Raw genomic sequence first — 19375 nt, 5'->3', positions numbered from 1 at the left:
ATGTGAACCAAGTACCAAGAATTCCAAAACCTTAAATATGCCATTTTTAAAAACTATGAACACCAGGTGTTGTGGTACATGCCTGTAGTCCAAGTATTGGGGAGGCTGAGGCAAAAGGATCCCTCAAGCCCGGGAATTTAAGGACAGCTGGGGAAATACAGCTGTAGTTTTTTGAGACGGGGTCTCACAAAAAGGAAGGAAGGAAGGAAGGAAGGGAGGGAGGGAGGGAGGGAGGGAGAGAGAGAGGGAGGGAGGGAGGGAGGAAAAGAAAAGAAAAGAAAGAGAGAAATGAAGGATGAATGGTACCAAGATTAGGTTTAGAAAGATGAGGAGGTGGATAATGGTAATGGTTACAGGACAATGTAAATGTATTCAATACTTACGCCACTGACCTAGACACTTAAAAATGGTTAAAATGATAAATGTTACATTAGGCATGTTTTACTACAATAAAAATATAAATGCTAATTGAAAGATTTCATAAGCCTCCAAAAATATTATAGAAGGGCCCTTGACCAAAACAATAACATCTGACTTGAATAAATATCCTTCTAACAATTCCCTGAAGAGAAAAACATATCAATCCTTAGTCTTAGGCAGAAATCTTTTCCCATCACCTTGTTTTACACCTAAATAATTAAAAATCTGTGACAATTACATTCATTAAACCAAACATTTTCTTTTTTTTTTTAAAGAGAGAGTGAGAGAAAGAATTTTAATATTTATTTTTTAGTTATCGACGGACATAACACCATTGTTTGTATGTGGTGCTGAGGATCGAACCCGGGCCGCACGCATGCCAGGCAAGCGCACTACCACTTGAGCCACATCCCCAGCCCCTAAACCAAACATTTTCATTGAGCTTTTTAAGTTATGAGAATATAGGTGAGATCTATTAAGTAAGCAGATTTCTGTTTGAGCCTTTGGTTAGTTTCTTTTCCCAAATGTTTATCCTCATTTGTCTCAATCATGGTTTTAAACACACACACACACACACACACACACACACACACACACACACACATTCTCTCCTTCTCTGCAATGGACATAAAAATGCACCCATGTATATGTACAAGTGGGTATCTACATGGTGCCAAAACATGCTCTTGACTTGTAAGTGAAAATCAACCAGATGCCTTGGCTGGGCTACCCCCAGGTCCAACAACTCAAAAGTGGAGTGAATGTTCTACTTGTTTATTCATTTGAGCAAACTGTAGACACAGCCTTGAAGAGACCATTCTCAGAATGGATAGGCCAACTTTTATCCCAGATTAACCACAGGAAGCAGTTAAAGCCATTCTCTTCAGTGGGGCTTATTACTGGTGCTAATCTTCACAGAAGAGTTCAATTGTAAGAAAGGGTAGCCAGCAGTCTCCCTTCCTTCCACCCATAAGTTTATGAGGTTCCTCTCTGCACCTTCTGTGGCCTCAATTGCTTTTGTAGGTGGTGTGTCACAGGGAAAATAGAGTCACTTCTAGTGCTCTAGACAGGCTCTCTCAGTTTCAGGTGTGGAAGACCAGTCTGTTCCTGCATTGTCTCATTTGATCCTCACAACAATTTTATAAGAGAGATATTAAGTAACTTACATGATATTTCACACAAAAATCAATGGAATAGAATCTAGAGTTCAAATCTATTGCTCAAAATTGACTACACTATACTTCTATGACACATCAGCATTGACCTATAGCTAAAGAATCGTCCCACAGGAAAAGAACTAGTCAGTACTTATCTTTGATATTGTGCTGTTCTCCCTATGACCTGCATCCCTTTCTGTAGCCATCTCTCATATTCCTAGAGGAGTCTAGGCACCCTCTCCGGGCACACCTGTTAAATACAAAAACATTTGATAAAACCAACTTTCATGCCAACTACAACTAGAATATCCGGATGCTTACTACTCTATGCCTGTGTTAAATATCTCATTTGCATTAGAATGTGTAAAACCTTTTTTTTTTTTTTTTTAGATGCAATGGATGAAGCTGAAGTCTAAGTAGAAGTTATCAAAACCCAAGCTTGGATTCATGACATCAGACTGAGTTCCAGGCCTGGCTCTTCTGATACAATATCTTTGGGGCAACAGTTTAACAACTCCATCTTCCCTAAGTGGAGTACAATATTGACTTTGTCTTATGAACACTGCAGGCCAGGGAGGGAGCGAAGATGGCAAAAGAACAAGGAGCCTTTAACCAACGGACAAAAGAATTTTTCTATGAACAAAGCTCTCTTACATTTTGCTTTCAAAGAATCTCTTTAGAGCAGCAAAGACTCTGTGAAACAAATTTGTGTTGGAAAGCATAAGAATTTATCAACATTTCTTTTGTGTGTTCTATGCCCTGTGTTGAAGGAGCTTAGAAATCATTCCTTCCAAGAGGGAAACTAAATCAGCCCTAAGAGATGTAAAAAGAAAGAAAGATCCCAAGAGTCTGTCTTCACAGCATCCTAAAGTCCTCTTATTTTTCTATACCACCAACCTTGTTAGAAAATTTAGGAGATGCCTAAGAGATTTGCTCACACAGAGTTCATAATTTTTGAATGAGTGTGTAGTAAAAACTCTCCTGTGAAAACACACTCCCCTAGAATGTTTAATGCTCTCACTTCCTGTCTCATGATTTCAGGCAAAGCGTGCCAACTCAGAAGCAGCCCTTTGCAAAATCTGGGAGAAGTGTGGGTGCAGAAAGAGAAGACTTTTTATAGAGATTCAGGTCAAGAGCAATAGAAATCCAAGCTGGGTCGTGACTTTTTTTTTTTTTCCTTAGTCAGTAAAACCACCCAGGAGATTGCTGGAATCCTCTACAGACAGAAAAATAAAGCAAAACACACAAAGATTTGAAGGGAGAGTATCCACACTTAATTGTTAGCTTTGATGGAAAAAAAAAATCTTTCTCTCTGAAATTAAGCAGAAAAGGAAAAGCAAGCTACCACCTCCCAACTAGTGCTGAATAATCTTGAAAGAAATTGATTAGTGCAACAATTCACAGTAGCTAAACTGGGGAACCAACCTAGATGCCCTTCAGTAGATGAATGGAGAAAGAAACTGTGATATATATATATATATATATATATATATATATATATATATATATATATATATATATATATATATATATATATATATATATATAAGTTAGCCAATCCCCAAAACAACAAATGCCAAAAGTTTTCTCTGATATAAGGAGGCTGACTCATAGTGGGATAGGGAGAGGGGAGCATGGGAGGAATAGACAAACTCTAGATAGGGCAGAGGGGATGGAGGGGGCATGGGGGTAGCAAAGGGAGTGGAATGAGATAGACATCATTGCTCTAAGTACATGTATGAACACACAAATGGTGTGACTCTACATTGTGTACAACCAGAGGTATGAAAAATTGTGCTATATATGTGTAATATGAAGTGAAATGCATTCTGCTATCATATATAACAAATCAAAATAATTTTAAAAAAGAAATTGATTAGTGCAAATTAGTGAGCAGAGATAATTGTTCTTTTTTTGAAAGTGGCAGAATATCATACAATTGTTTGACAGTAGGTATCTGGTTTGCAACCCAGGACAATGGAGGAAACTTCCAGGGATAAAATTAATATGCAGGCAATTACTCTGTGGGCAGCAAGTACATTTCAGGGAAGTGGGTACCTGATCTTGGGAATCAGAATCAAATACAACAAGCAGCTTTGGGAGAAAGATAAGCAGATCAACAACATGTTGTTCATGCCTACTGTTTGCGCTTGTAAAATTTAAAGAATTGAAGAGTTAAATTTTCCACTTACAAGTTTCCTGGTGAGCTTGTTTCTGTTCTGCTGCTGATTATAGCATTTGAAAACCCAGGAGCCAAGAGGTCCTAGTGGGATACACAAGAAAAATTCCACCTCATCTAAGTGAAAGCAGACTAAGGCTAAATTGAGAAGTCAAGCAAAGCCTTAGGATATGACTAGAAAATTAAAACCCAGATTCCCACATGGTCACTGCCACCCACCCCATGAGTAATCGATCCTGGGCCTTATTTTTCTCCTCTGTAATAGGAAGGTTTCGGTTTGATAATATCTAGATTTGTTTAAGGCTTTGCCATGTAGAATTCTAAAATTGTCTCTTGTCCCTTTTAATTCTCCCCATATTTGAAGTCCCTCTCCCCAGTTTGGTCTCTTGCTTCCTATACTCCAAGGTAAAAAAGTCTGTCCAAGACACTTACACAAGGGATGTCTATAAACATTACTGACTTAAAATACACAAAGTCAAGAACATAAAGATTGTTTTCATTTAGTGAATGCAGAAACTTAGATTAAAACTCTTGTTCAAGGTCAAAGGGCCGGTGATAGAGCTCAGTGGTTGAACACTTGCCTGGTAAACGGACCCTGGGTTGGATCCCCAGCATAGGGGTGGAGGATATGACAAAGAGGCAAGAAGAGGGTCTCGTCCAGATCTGAGTCTCAGCCTGCTTGACCCTGAAGCTCACACTCTCCTCATTACACCCTACAGTCTTCCTAACGCTCTAGGCCTCCTCCATGAGCCCATGGCAAATGGCTGTTACCCAGCTTGAAACCCCAAGGCAGTGGCCAGCTGTTCCCCATCAAAGTTTACTTGTCCTATCTCTATTTCCTTAAATGCCTCTTCATTTTGAAGACTTTTTTTTATTGTAGCTGATAGAGGACTTGGTACTTATTTCAATTCATTTATTAAAAGAAAAAAAGGAAGAAACCAAACCTATGCAAAGGGAATAGTTATTCAACCTCAAGTAATTGTTATAAGTAATGCACAAGTATAACTCATCAGCGGGCTTAAAACGGCACGGTTTAAATTGTCACATAAAGACATCACAAAATTGTCACTCAATTTTCTTAAACTAATGTATTAAATCTTGCAGCTCTCTTCAATAAGATATGGAGGGGTTTTTTAACAATAAAAGTAACACAAATTTAGTTTGAACAACTTGAAAACTAAACTTGAAAATGGGACAGAAAAGAAAATCATTTGTAACTTACCAAGAGAAGAGTGATGTTAATTTTATCTCATTTTCTTCCTCTTTCTTTTCCTTGAAATCATTTCAGTTTTACTTTTTATAAAACTTTTTTCTGATTACAAAATAATAGGTAATCCACAGTGAGGTTTCACTACACGCCCATCAGAATGGCTAAAGTTTTGTTGTTGTTGTTGTTTTGTTTTGTTTTTTAATATACCATTAAGCCTGGTGTGGAGGTGCACACCTATAATCCTAGTAATTTCGGAGACTAAAGCAGGAGAATTTCAAGTTCAAGGCCAGCTTCAGCAACTTGGCAGACCCTCAGCAACTTAGCGAGACCCTATATCAAAATTTAAAATAATTTTTTTAAAAAAAAAAAGGCTGGGGATGTAAATCTCAGTGGTAAAGTATCCCCTAGTTTAATTCCCAGTAAAAATAAATAAATAAAAGACACCATCAAACCTCGGTGTGGATGTGGAGCCACTGGAACTCACATTGTTAGTGACAGTATAAAACGGTAGAGACCCTTTGGGAAAAGGTCTGGCATTTTCTTACAAAAGTAAACATGTCCCTACCCCACAACCCAGATATTTGACTTGTAGGCATTTACCCAATAAGAATACAAGTCCAGAAAAAAGACTGTAAGAATGTTTATAAGAGCTTTATTTACAATAGCTCAAAACTGAAAATAGCACAGATGTACACCAATAAGAGAAGGGTAATAATACAACTAGTGTTATATTTCTCCCCAGCAACAGGAGGAACCTAAGAAAATCTCCAAAACCCAATGTTGAGTAAAAGAAGTCTTTCATGAAAGGACACAAACTGCTTGATTCCATTTCCAAGACATCCTATAACAAGCAAATATAATCTATTCTGGGGGAAAAAAATGACCACAGAAGATGCCACAGGGACAGGGATTGAATGGGAATGAAGGAGTTTTCTGGGGTGATGACAACATTCTGTATCTTGATAGAGGTCTGGGTTGCACAAGTAGATGCAATTTTCAGAGCTTACATAACAGTGCCTAGGATTTGAGCATCTTGTTGTAACTTACCCAAAATAAAAAAAAAAATACAGTTGTCCCTCCTTCTCCAAGAGAAATATGTTACAAGACCACTTGTGGATTCGTTAAACCACAGGAACAAATGTTACACATACAGATGCTCATCTACCTGCAATGGGCTTATGTCCCAATAAACCTATGGTTAAGTTGAAAATATCACAAGTAGAAAAAGCATTTGATACACTTAACCTGCTGAACATCATAGGTGAGCTGAGCATACTTTAAACATGCTCAAGTTGGGACTGGTGGTGCATACCTGTTGTCTCAGCTACTCAGGAAACTGAGGCAGGAGGATTGCTTGAACCCAGGAGATCAAGGCCAGCCTGAACAACATAGCAAGACCCCAACTCTAAAGTAATAAATAATAAATGCATGCATACACACATGCTCAGAGAACTTAAACTAGAGTTGGATTTTGTTATAAAACCTATTTTATAATAGTTTTGAATATATTACTTACACAGAGAGATGGATATTTTTACATGATAGGATGCAAAAATACAAAACACAATAACCAAAAAAAAAAGCTGGCAACACAGTATGCTGTTGATAATCTGTTGTTTCCCCTCCTAACAGTGTGGCCAACAGAGCTGCAGTTCACTGCTACTGTCCAGCACACTGGCTTCCCAGTATCATGTGGCATATCACTAGTCCAATAAAAGATTAAAGTACCATCTCTACTGAATCCATTAGCTTTTGCACCATAATACAGTTGAAAACTCCAAATCAAATGGTTAAGTTAGAGACAATGTATACTGTTTTTTTCTTATATAGACATATCTATGATAAAGTTTGAATTACAAATTTGGCACAAGAGACTAACATGATAACTAAAAATAAAATAGAAAAAGCATGAGGTGTTGGGGAGGATGCGGGGGAAAAGGTACACTCATACACTGCTGGTGGGACTGCAAATTAGTGAAGCCAATTTGGAAAGCATTATGGAGATTCCTTGGAAAGCTGGGAATGGAACCACTATTTGACCCAGCTATTCCTTTTCTTGGACTATACCCCAAGGACCTAAAAACAGCTTACTACAGGGACATAGTCACATCAATGTTTATAGCAGCACAATTCACAATAGCTAAACTGTGGAGCCAACCTAGATGTCCTTCAGTGGATGAATGGATTAAAAAATGTGGCATTTATACACAATGGAATATTACTCAGCACTAAAAAAGAATAAGATTATGGCATTTGCAGGGAAATGGATGCCATTAGAGAAGATTATGCTAAGTGGAGTCAGCTAATACCAAAAAAACAAATGCTAAATGTTTTCTCTGATATAAGGGGGCTTACTCAAAGTTGGGTCACCAACTTTGGGAGAGCATGGGAGGAAGATTACCTCTAGATAGGGAATAGGGGTGGGAGGGAGAAGGGGAATAGAAAGGATGGTGGAAAGAGACGGTCATCCTTATACAAAATACATGTATGAAGATGTGAATTTGGTGTCAACATACCTTATATACAAACAGAGATATGATAAATTGTGCTATAAAGGTGTATTAAGAATTGTAATGCAAAAAAATGGGAGCTCATGTACAATGGCATAATTTGGTGTGAACATACTTTATATACAGAGTTATGAAAAATTGTACTGTGAATGAATAATTATGAATGTATTGCATTCCACTATTGTCATGTATGTAAGAAATTTAAAAAAATTTTTAAAAAAGCATGAGGACTGGGGCTGGGGCTCAGTGGTAGTGCACTTGCCTGGCATGTGTGAAACATTGGGTTCGATTCTCAGCACTGAATATAAATAATACAAAAGTCTATCAACAACTAAAAAATATTTTTAAAATAATAAAAAGTATGATAATATACTTACTATGGTTTAGATACAAGATGTCCCCCAAAAGTTCATGTGTGAGATAATGCAAAAATATTAGGTAACCAGATGCAGAGGTGCACACCTGTAATCCTAATGGTTTGGGAGGCTGAGGTAGAAGACTTGCAAGTTCAAAGTCAGCCTCAGCAATTTAACAAGGCTCTAAGCAACTTAATGAGACCCTGTCTTGAAATTAAAAAATAGCCGAGCACAGTGGTGCATGCCTGTAATCCCAGCAGCTTCAGAGGCTGAAGCAGGAGAATCACGAGTTCAAAGCCAGCCTCAGCAATTTAGCGACACACTAAGCAATTCAGTGAGACCCTGTCCCTAAATAAAATACAGAAAAGGGCTGGAGATGTGGCTCAATGGTTTAGTGCCCCTGAGTTCAATCTCCAGTACTACAACTAATAATAATAATAATTGAAAGAACGATCAAGGCTTGCCGTCAGAGAAAATGCCCATTTATTGAGGAACAACTCTGCATATTTATAGAGCCGGGAGTGGTTTGACAGTTATGACAGTTTAATGGTTGAAGGGTTTGACAGTTGGCATGGGGTGCTTTTTGATTGGTGGGTAAGGATCATTGAGCCAGCAGGGTTAGTCTGATTGGTGGGTAAGGATCATGTGAGCCAGCAGGGCTAGTCTGATTGGTGGGTAAGGATCATGTGAGCCAGCAGGGCTAGTCTGATTGGTGGGTAAGGATCATGTGAGCCAGCAGGGCTAGTCTGATTGGTGGGTAAGGATCATGTGAGCCAGCAGAGCTAATCTGATTGGTGGGTAAGGATCATGTGAGCCAGCAGGGCTCACCATTGGACAGCTCTTCTCGGGGGGATGGGGAAGTTAGTCTTTGGAGCCAGGTCCACTCATAACAATAATAATAATAATTTTTAAAGGGGGCTTGGGATGTGGCTCAGCAATTGAGCACTCCTGGGTTCATCTGCCCAGTACCAAGAAAAAAAAATGTTCAGAGGTAAAATGCTTAGGTTATGAGAGCCTTAACCTAATGAGTTAATCCACTGACATGGATTACCTGGGTGGTAATGATAGGCAGGTGGAGAGTGGCTGGAGGAGGTGAGTCACTGGCAGCAGGCCTTTGGGGTTTCTATTTTGTCCCTGATGAGGGGAGCTCTCTCTTGCACTCTACTTCCTGGTGGCCATATCCTGAGCTGCTTTCCTTTGCCATGCCTTTCCACCATGATGTTCTGTCTCACTTCAGGCCCAGAGCTATGAAGTCAGCCAACTATGAATGAACCTCTTAAACTGTGATCCAAAATAAACCTTTTTCTCCTATAAGTTGCTCTTGTCAGGTCTTTAGGTCATAGCAATGAAAAAACTGACTCAGACAACAATGTAATAAAAGTTTATGCTTTGGGGCCATTATTAAATAAAGGTGACTTGAACACAAGCACTTTGATACCTTAACAGATAGCCTGACAACCAAGATGTCCACTAAGTGACTAAAATGCAGGTAACATACAGTATGGGTACACTGGGCAAGATGATTCACATCCAGGCCAGGACAGAGGGGAATGGCATAAGATTCCATCATGCTTCTCAGAAGAGTATGTAATTTAAAACTTGTAAACAGATTTTTTCTGGAATTTTCATTTAGTATTTTCAGACCACATTTGACCACAGGTAATTGAAACCGTGGATAAAAAGGGAATACTCTACGCAGATATTGAAATTTAACTATATGCATGATAAAACATTTACGGGTTGGGGGGAGTATACAGATATCTGTGACTTACTTTGAAATGCATCAAAAGTAAGATGGATAAGTACATGGATGAATGGGCTGGGCACAGTGGTGCATACCTTTAATCCAAGGGACTCACAGGGAACTGAGCAGGAGGATTACAAGTTCAAGGCCAGACGGGGCAACTTAGAAGATGTCATAAATTGTTTAAAAAAAAAAAAATAGTGGGACACGGGGCTAGGGATGTAGCTCAGTGGTAAAGCATCCCAGGTTTCCATCCCCAATACAAACAAACAAACAAAAGGAATGGGCAGACAGTGATAAAGCAAGTGTTGTAAAATGTTAACTGCAGAATCTAGATGATAGGCATAAGGGTATTCATAAAATTCTTTCAAGTTTTCTATATGTTTAAAATTGTAATAAAATGGCAGTGGGGAACATTTTAAAAAGTGAAGAAGGTGGAAAAGAAATAAGTCTATCTCAAAGCCCAATAAAAATTGCCCAACAATAAAAACATTTTAATAATTGCTTTTGTCTTTTTTTCTATGTTTATGGATGTGGGTATTTTATAAAATTTGATCAAACACATTTGTATCTTCCCAATGCAAATTAACATGTTACCATTGGAAATTTTGTAGCTTATTAAATATCCTATAAACATTTTGGGTATGTAAGGGTATTTTTTGTTTTGTTTTATTGTTTTGGAGGTTTTTTGCTGCTATTAATATGCACAAGTAAGTATGTTTTACCTAGGATCTTATGGCAACCTGATTCCTTTACCAAAAGGAAGTACTTTTCAAGGCAACATACCATTATGCTTTAAAAGGAAGGCATGCACAGGTCATGATAACCAGTAATAGAATCAGCCCGGGTGCCTGTCAACAGAAGAATGGATTAAGCAAATGTGGTTTGTGTACACAATGGAGTTTTATTCAGCCATAAGTAAGAATGAAATGACAGCATTTGCTGGCAAATAGATGGAACTGGAGAACATCATGCTAAGGGAAATGAGCCAGACTTCAAAACTCAAAGACCAAATGTTTTCTTTCATATGCAGAAGATAGAACAAAATAAGGGAGAAAAGGGAGAATTGTCTAATATCATAAAAATACAGGTAAGATCAGTGAAGTAGAAGGAGATTGCAGGGGAGGGAGGATGGGAAAGAGGAGGAAATGCAGAATGAATTTGACCAAATCATGATATGTGCATGTATAAGTACATCCCAGTGAATTCCAAGTTTATGTGTACCTATAAAATACCAATTAAAAATAAACAAATGAGGGCTGAGGGTATAGCTCAGTTGGTAGAGTACTTGCCTTGCATGCACAAGGCCATGGGTTCAATCCCCAGCATCACAAAAAATAAATAGATAAATAAGTGGAATAAACCGGTAGAAGAAAGGGAATAAGGGAGGGGCGGGAAGAAGGAAGGGAGGGAAGGAGGAAGGGAGGGAGGAAGGGGGTCAGAAGAGGTGGCAATAAGGACTGAAATGGACTAAATTAAATTCCATGCATGTGTGATTATTTCAAAATGAACCCAACTAATATGCATAACTATAATGCACTAATAAAGGCATTTAAAACAAAGGAAAGCATGTGTTCAACACTACCACTTCCTATGCTGTTACCCAGGTACATGTACCAAATCTCTCAAATCTACTTCTGCACCCTGATGATTTAGTACATAGGATGTGCAGGGCATAGGATGTGCCGGGGACTGCTACTGACATATAGCTGTGTCCCAATATATAGAGACTAATATTATTTCACCTAGACCTGGTACTTGTGCACTGAAACAGCTAGTTACAGACATCTCTGGCAAAGGAAATAGGGAAACATAGCAAAGATCATAGACATAATGAAAACTAATTTTCATCTAACCTATTATCACTTGGACAATTTCAACCAAGTCAGAGGTTCTTGATAAAAGCAAGCTGAACACATGAATTAATGAATTAAAAGCTCATCTAGGCATGAGACCACCTTCAACCTCCCTTGTAAGCTCTCTTGACCCCTGCCCCTCTAGAAGCAGCTCAACACATCTCTCTTTGGTAGTTGCGATTGCAGGATGCATCTCAATTAGAAGACCAGGGTTCAACCTCTGCTTCTACTGCTAACTAGCAGTGTGTCTTTAGACCAAAACATTGTTAAAGCTATCCTATTAGATGACTGCAATAGCCTCGCGGGGGAGCATGTCATTATTCCCCTTGTTCAGATCAGGAAACTGAGGTCCAGGGAAAGGAACTAGTTTGTCCAGATTTCTTTCTTCGGGTCAGCAGACAGGCAAGTGACCTCCGAAGCTCATCTGGCTCTAAGGGCGTTCACCTGTGACGTTTCCTCCCGACCACTTTCAGACAGCAAATGGGCTCCCCAGGCCACTCCACCGGCTGCCTGCTGCATTGGCTTGGCTCTGGCTCCTTTCCCCTTGGCAGGCTCTAAGGCTGACCTACGGATTATTGACAGCAGAGGGGGCTGCTGAGACGAACCCCTCTTTCTCCAAATAAGGAAGCACACGGCGCCTGCCTGCTGAGATGTAGCCAGAGGAGAACATTCCACCCCAAGCTCTGCTAAGTCTCTTGGGTGGAAGTAGTACAAAGTACTCCAGGGATCTGTACTACAAAATAAAATCCAGGAGGGACATGTGCTCGGCTCCTTGTTCTGCCAGTAACAACTTGTCACCCCAGGAAAAGTCCCTTCATTGAAATGCAAGAGTCCTAGCTCAGGAGTTCTCTCAACCCTGGCCACAATCAGAAACCCCCTGGGCTGCTTATTAAAAACACAACTCAAGGCCCTATCCCAGACCTATGGAAAGCTGCAGCATCTTCAGGGATAGATCCTGGAAATTTATCATTTTATATCATTTAGGACTGCAGGACTTTCTCACGTACAGACTTGTTTGAAAACCACCAAACTAGATTAACTACAAGTTATTTGTTTTGTTTTTCTCATTATAAGTCAAAATGTGCACATCCCCTCCCACTTCCGCTTTTGTTTGTTGGTTTCTCCTTTGTTGGTACTGACTACCTAGAAATCTGTCTTCAGAAGAATGTGTGGGCAGCAGTACCAGGCAGAAATTCCAAGAGCCACAAATGGGAGGCACATATAGAATTTTACATTTTCTAGTAGTCACTTAAAAAAAAAACAGGTAAAATTAATTTTAACAGCATTTTATTTAGCCCAATATGTCCAAAATATTATTTCAGCTTGTAATCAATATAAAGATCTTAATTAGATGTTTTGCAACTTTGTCTTATCTGCTAGTTCACAATCTGGTGTGTATTTTACCTAAACCTAAATTCAGAATAACCTCATTCAGACGCTCCACAGGTGATCTGTGATTGCATCCCACAGCAACAGTGACATATTAGACACAGCAAGAGTAGTCCAATCATCAGCAAGCAGGGTCTGTGATGAGTAAGGAATTGGGGTGGAGGTACATGTGCCACGTAGTTGTCATCACAGGATAGTGGCTGCTAAATTGCGTAATTTCAAGGGCTCTAGAGATCAGGCCAAAAGACAAGGTTCAGAGGTGATTAGCCTAGAACTCATTCATGGAAAAGAGACAGGAAATCTATGCTAGTAGGTCACAGTGGCGAGGAATGGTACAACTGAGTGTAAAACATATCTAACATAATTAAGAAAAGATTTAGTCAGAAATAATCATAAAATAGGCCCAAGCATTGGCACTTGAGAATATATGTTGTGCTCATGCTGTGAAAATAATCTTCCTGACTCAGGATCAATATAATGGGTCTATGGAAAAGCTACTGATTTATAAGGCATCATTCGTAGTGTGGTTGAATCCCCACTGTTAAAGATAGACAGCTGATACACTGCAGATAAAGCAGGAGAGTGGGGATTCATTCTGAGAGACAGCCAGTTGATATATACTGCAAGAGTGGAGTCCCTTTGACCATTTAAATAATAACATTGTAGCTGGACACATTGGCCCAGGCCTATAATCCCAGCATCTTGAAGGCTGAGGCAGAAGGACTGCAAGTTCAAAGCCAGCCTCAGCAACTTAGTGAGGCCCTAAGCAAATCAGCGAGACCCTGTCTCTAAATAAAATATAATAAAGGGCTGGGGATGTGGCTCAGTGGTTAAGTGCCCCTGGATTCAATCCCCAGTACCAAAATCATCATCATCATCATCATCCCCACCACCACCATCATCACCACCACCACCATAAACACCACAACAACACACTGTAAAAATAATAATGACATTGTCAAGCAATAATAGATCTATTTAAAATGCATGATTTTATAAAGCATATTATTATTCATTTGCATTTGTCACTTGTCAAAATCCTATGAGGCAGGCAGATGGGATTCATGTCCCTAGTTTAGACTCTGTAGCTGAGTTTCAGAGAGGTTGTAGGTTTGCTGCGGTCTCAAAGCCACTGAATTGCACAGCGTAGTTTCTCCACATAATGCTCTCTGGTCCATATGGGAATTCAACCTTGGCCTCATTATCAGCAAGATTTCACCAGTTACATACCTGATGCAGCTATAAATATCATTAATTCACTTTTCAAAGACCTTTCCTCTTTTAATAGATTAAGTTCTAGTTAGCCTCCTCTCTACCCCCTCCACTGTGCCTGCTTTCTCTAATCACGCATCTCCCGGAAGGTGTAAATGCCTTTGCCTCGGGCAAGGATGCCTTTTCTACAGCACCATGTGGAGTGCAAGCCTGCTTTCAAAGCCCGAGCCACACTATTCTACTGTCTGCATGGAGATAACTGTTTGCAAAGTCACTCGGGGAGGCAAGGAAGGGTTTTGAGCCGGAATGTGAAGTGATGGGATGAGATGGTGTGTAAGGAAGGTGAACAGCTGAAGTAGAAAGGGGAGAACCTAAAATTAGAAAGAAAAGAAGAATAGCCACAGCAATGGTCACTATCAGCTCTTCTTGCTCTACAAGGCCTTATCTGTCCAACCTGCCTAAAGCTGCCATCCCAACACACTATCAAATAGGCAATTTGGATTGTGTTTGTTTTTAACCTGTCCTCTTCCCGTGTTGAATGTAAGGTCCAAGAAAACAAAAACCATCTTTGTCTTGTTCATTGTTCTGTCTGTAGATACTAGAACTATGCTGGTCCCATAATTAATACTCAATGAATATGAGTTGAATGAATTAATGAATGAGCATTTTACTCTGTACCAGAGACTGAGCCAAGTATTTAACTAACAGCTGAATCTTCACACTATCCCAGCAAATTTTTACCTTCTGCATTTTACAGGTTCCCACCATCTGAATGTGAGGTGATAAGTTTGTAAACTGTATATTATAAAGTCGTGGCTAATTTCCTTATTCTCAAACTCGAAACCCTTTTTTTTTCAATGAAAACTTCCCACATGCCTTCCAGCCTTGCTTCAAGACTGGAGACTAACGATCCTGGGCTTATAGAAAAATCTCTCTTTGGTTGCAATCAATCAACAAAAGCTTGTTGAACACACCAATCCTAGCCACTGTCCTAGGAGCTGGGAGTGCAAAAGGCTGACAGCCTAAGAAGGAATCGGAAGGGTCCCATTGAGGTGGTGCTGGTGTTCTCCCCACCATCTCGTCACAGCCTCCTCCCCTGGCTCATCCACATGGTTCTTCAAATGCCCTAATGTGAGTGTTCCTGGGGTCCAGCTGTGTTCATTTCCAGCTCAAGATTTTACCTATCCTTCCCTGATGGGAAGGCTCCTATATCCTGAACACTTCCTTAATCTATATTTCTAATGCCGACTTTTCTCCTGAACTGCAAACCTTTGTCTTGCCACCAAGACCACTTATCACCACTTTATTTCAACTCAACAACACTAAACAGGATCTAGCATGCACCCCTCCTTCCCAGGCCAGCCTGAATTCCTGGCATCTACTCTTTCAGGGAATTACAAAAATAAATCTAAAGACGTACCACAATTTTTATTTCAATGAAGTTTATAATCAGCTTCTGCTCCATATCAGGCTTCTATCCCTGTCCTCACCTCTCAAATGTCTTAAATTTATTGAATTTGTGGATCTGATTTAAGGCAAATTTGCATATCCCAAAGTCTCCTCTGTTTTCTTCTAGAAGGTTTACAGTTTTGGAGCTTACATTTCTTCTAGAAGAAAACAAAGGAGACTGTGGTATATGCAAATATGTCTTAAGTCAGAACCATAAATTTGATAAATTAGACTTCATTATACTTTTGCTCAAAAAAAAAAAAAAAAAGCACTCTTAAGAAATGAAAAGCACTGTTTGAGGCGGCGTCCTGGGAGCCTGTTTGCCTTTGACCTACAACATCAACGCTTCTGGATTTCTTCAACTTCTGCACTGCTGTCCAGCCCTAAGAAAATTCCAGTCTCCCTGCCCCCACAAAAATAAGATGATTCTTAAATTCAAAATAAGATCAGCTTATGTTGAATGAGAAAGGGCAGGGGTATTGGTAGAGAAAATCCTGGTCTCACGGACCAACCTGCTGCCCACACTTAAAAAGGACAGAGGCTGGGGGGATAGAAAGGGACTCGGTTTCCTCTAGAGGGCATTTTTACTGGGTACCCCGATGTGACACCTAGCTCCTAGCCTATTCTCTCCATATTCTTAATTTCTAATAGCCATTTTTTTTTTTTTACTTTAGTGTTTCAATTTGGGAAATTTCCAATTCTACGACAAAGGGAACTCCAGGTTTTCTACAAACTTCAGATGTTCTCTGGGTTCCCATGGGTCTTCAATCCCTGTTACCACTGGGTCCCCAAAGGGGACTGGGAATGTGGGAACCCGCAAGAGCTTAGCCATTGCCAAGATCTGCATCTGAAAATGGCTCAATGTTTGAGGAGGTCTCTGCAGAGAAAGAAGTGCTGTTAAACATAGAGGTAAACATGCAAGTCAAATTCATCTCCCTCTAGTAGAAGTTTTTCAATGCTGATGGAATTGAACCTTAAGAGTTGTTAAGCTAGAAGTTCGCCTCTGAGCCACTCCCCAGACCCTTCAGTCTACTTTTTTTTTTTTTTTGGAGGGGGGGGGGCAGTGCGTTTACTAGATATTGAACCCAGGGGTGCTCTACCACTGAACCACATCCCCCAGTCCTTTTTATTTGGGGACAGTTTCTCACTAAGTTGCTGAGACTGGCCTTGGAATCCTGCCTTGGCCTCCGAAGTTCACGTGATTACAGGGGTGTTATCAATCCAGTAATCTCTTTCTAGACAAACTCTTGTGTGTGGTGCTAGGGATGAAGCCTTGGGCCTCATGTATGGTCTCAGCCACCAAGCCACCCCCCCCCCCCCAATCTGAACGTTAATTGCCAGATCAAACCCAGGAGCACTTTATTACTCCATTATGTCCAACTATTTATTTATCTTATTTATTTATTGGTGGCAAGTCCTAGGGATTGAATCCAGTGCCTCCCATAGGCTAGGCAAACTATCTGAGCTATGCCCCAACCCTTTTTATTTTGAGATGGGATCCTGCCAGTTTGCCCAGGCTTTCTGCATTGCTATCCTCCAGCCTCAGCCAAGTTGGCATTATAGGCATGCACCACCACCTGGCTGAACATTATCATTAATAAATGGTTATCTCGAAAAAACGAAAATGAAGAGCTGGAGCTATAGCTCAGCTGGTAGAGTGCCTGCCTCACATGCATGAGGTCCTGGGTTCAATCCCCAGCACCACCAAATAAAAAAGAAAAAGAAAGAAAGAAATGAAAATGAAACAGCAAGCACCAGACTGGGAAAAAATATCAACAAAATAGATACATGACAAAGAGTCACAGAATATAAAAAGGACACAGGCTTTATAATAAGAAAATAACTCAAATATGAAATAAACAAAATATCTGAACAGGCATTTCACCAAAAGACATAAAGATGGTAAATAATCACACAAAAAGATGTTCAACATCAGTCGCTAAGGAATTGCAAATTAAAACACAAGGAGATATCATTATATAATGGCTAGAATGACTAAATACAAAAGGCTGACCATGCAAACTCTTTGTGAAAGTGTATAGCAACTAAAATTTTTATATACTGCTGATAGAAATGAACAATGGTAGAACTGCTTTGCAAACAGTTTTTTAAAAAGTCAAATATATGCCTGTCACATGATTCAGGCATTCTTCTACTAGGTATATATATCCAATAAAAAATAAAGCATATATCCTCATGAGCAAATGTTCACATTAGCATTATTTGTAATAGCCCAAAACTGGAAACCCAATTATCCATCAAAAGGTGAATGAACAAACTGCAAATCACACTAAAGAATACAACTGAGTAATAAAAAGGAATTACTGATACTACACAGATGAACCTCAAAATAATTATGCTCAGTGAAAGACACCAGAGACTACAACTGTGATTCTGCTTATATAAAGCTCTGCTCTTTTTCTAAAGCGTTGCCTTTTTCTTGTTAATTTAAAAGTGCTTCATCTGTTAAGTATAACTTAAGTATTCACAAAGATTTTCACAAAGCCTACAGTTTCCCTCTTAACTTTGTTTATAGGGTTTGGTTTTGAGTTTTATTTTGGTTTGGTTTTGGTTATATCACCTTGTTTTATAATTGAAATTTTCAGTATTTGTATATTGCTCACAATATGGACTTGGTAGCAATGTGAATCTATACATGTATGAATTTTCCACTTCTAGAAAAACTAGAGATGTGTAGATCCTAAAGAGGCAGGTCAAAAGCAAAGCCATCCTATATGAAACAAAATAATACAGTGACTCTCCTACTTTAAATAACCTAGTTATCATTTTGGGAAAGACTACAGATTCCTAGTCTGAAAACAAACTCTCTGCAAACATTAAACTAATATTCATCATACGATTTAGAATTCCAGTTGGAATTTCCTAGAGCCTGGTCAACCAAGGGGTGATAAAAAATGAAGTTCTTTCGCACTAATCCCTAGCATTCCACTTTCTTCACCCAGGTAGACATCGCTAATTGATTGCTGATTCTTCCAGAGCTCAGATGTTATCTAAGAAGGTATCACTGTGTACCATTCCAGGGAGATGGAGTTGGCAGGTAAGACAAAACTTTTTGCTACTCTGGTTCTAGTCCAGTCTTCCATATTTAGAGGAATAAATGAAGGGCCCAGTTGAAAATGTGACTTAACACATATCATCAGTCAGTTAGTTATAAAGGCAGAGCTCAAAGCCTCCTGACCTCCAAGCTACTGCTCCTGCTATGGCACCACTGTGTCCTGCCTCCTACAACATGTGTGTCAAGAACTCCTGAGTGGTTACAACCAGATTAAGGAGGAGCCTCACTGGGTAATCTATGGGAGCAAAAATTTCCAGGTGATACAGTGACAAATGTCACAAAGTGAAGAATCTGTCTTACGGAGAGCTCCTCGTGGAATTGCATAAAAAACACAATGAAGTATTTGCAGAGGAGCAGGGGGAGTAATGGTCACCTAACTCTAGTGCTAGGTCCAGTACCAACCTTCAGTCTCAAGCTGGTGGTCTGATTAATATTTGTTTGCAGAGCGGAGCAGTAATCAATTGTTGGGAACAGAACAAGAGAAGATTAAGGCTGACAAAAGCTAGCTCCCTTCTTTGTCCTTCTCCCATGCATCCTCCTCTTCTCTAATTCTGAACAAATATTTAAATACTATCAATTTAAAAGATCACCATATTATAGGCCTGCCTTAAACACCAAATTATTGATTCTCCATAAGCACTCACATGTCTCCAACCAGCTCAACCCTCACCCAAATTCTACTCATCCTTCTGCTCACCTACTCCGTAAAGGCTTCTCCGACTCCCACCCCACCTATATGGTCACCCATGTCTCCTAAATCTGTCTGTTATCTGTACCCAGATTAGGCTCTGGGATGTGCCACCTGTTATCAACAAGA

General features: G+C 39.6%; 1 non-coding gene across 1 annotated transcript; it reads left to right on the top strand.

Annotated features, from left to right (window-relative positions):
- Positions 1-17116: 17116 nt before the first annotated feature.
- Trnav-cac (transfer RNA valine (anticodon CAC)) lies at positions 17117-17189 on the top strand. Its single transcript has one exon. It is a non-coding gene; the product is annotated as a tRNA-Val (tRNA).
- The last annotated feature ends 2186 nt before the right edge of the window (positions 17190-19375 follow it).

Source organism: Urocitellus parryii, chromosome 1, assembly GCF_045843805.1.
Source record: "Urocitellus parryii isolate mUroPar1 chromosome 1, mUroPar1.hap1, whole genome shotgun sequence".
Lineage (NCBI taxonomy): Eukaryota > Metazoa > Chordata > Mammalia > Rodentia > Sciuridae > Urocitellus > Urocitellus parryii.
The sequence above is the reverse complement of the archived record's forward strand: the minus strand, read 5'-3'. Positions and strand labels throughout refer to the sequence as shown.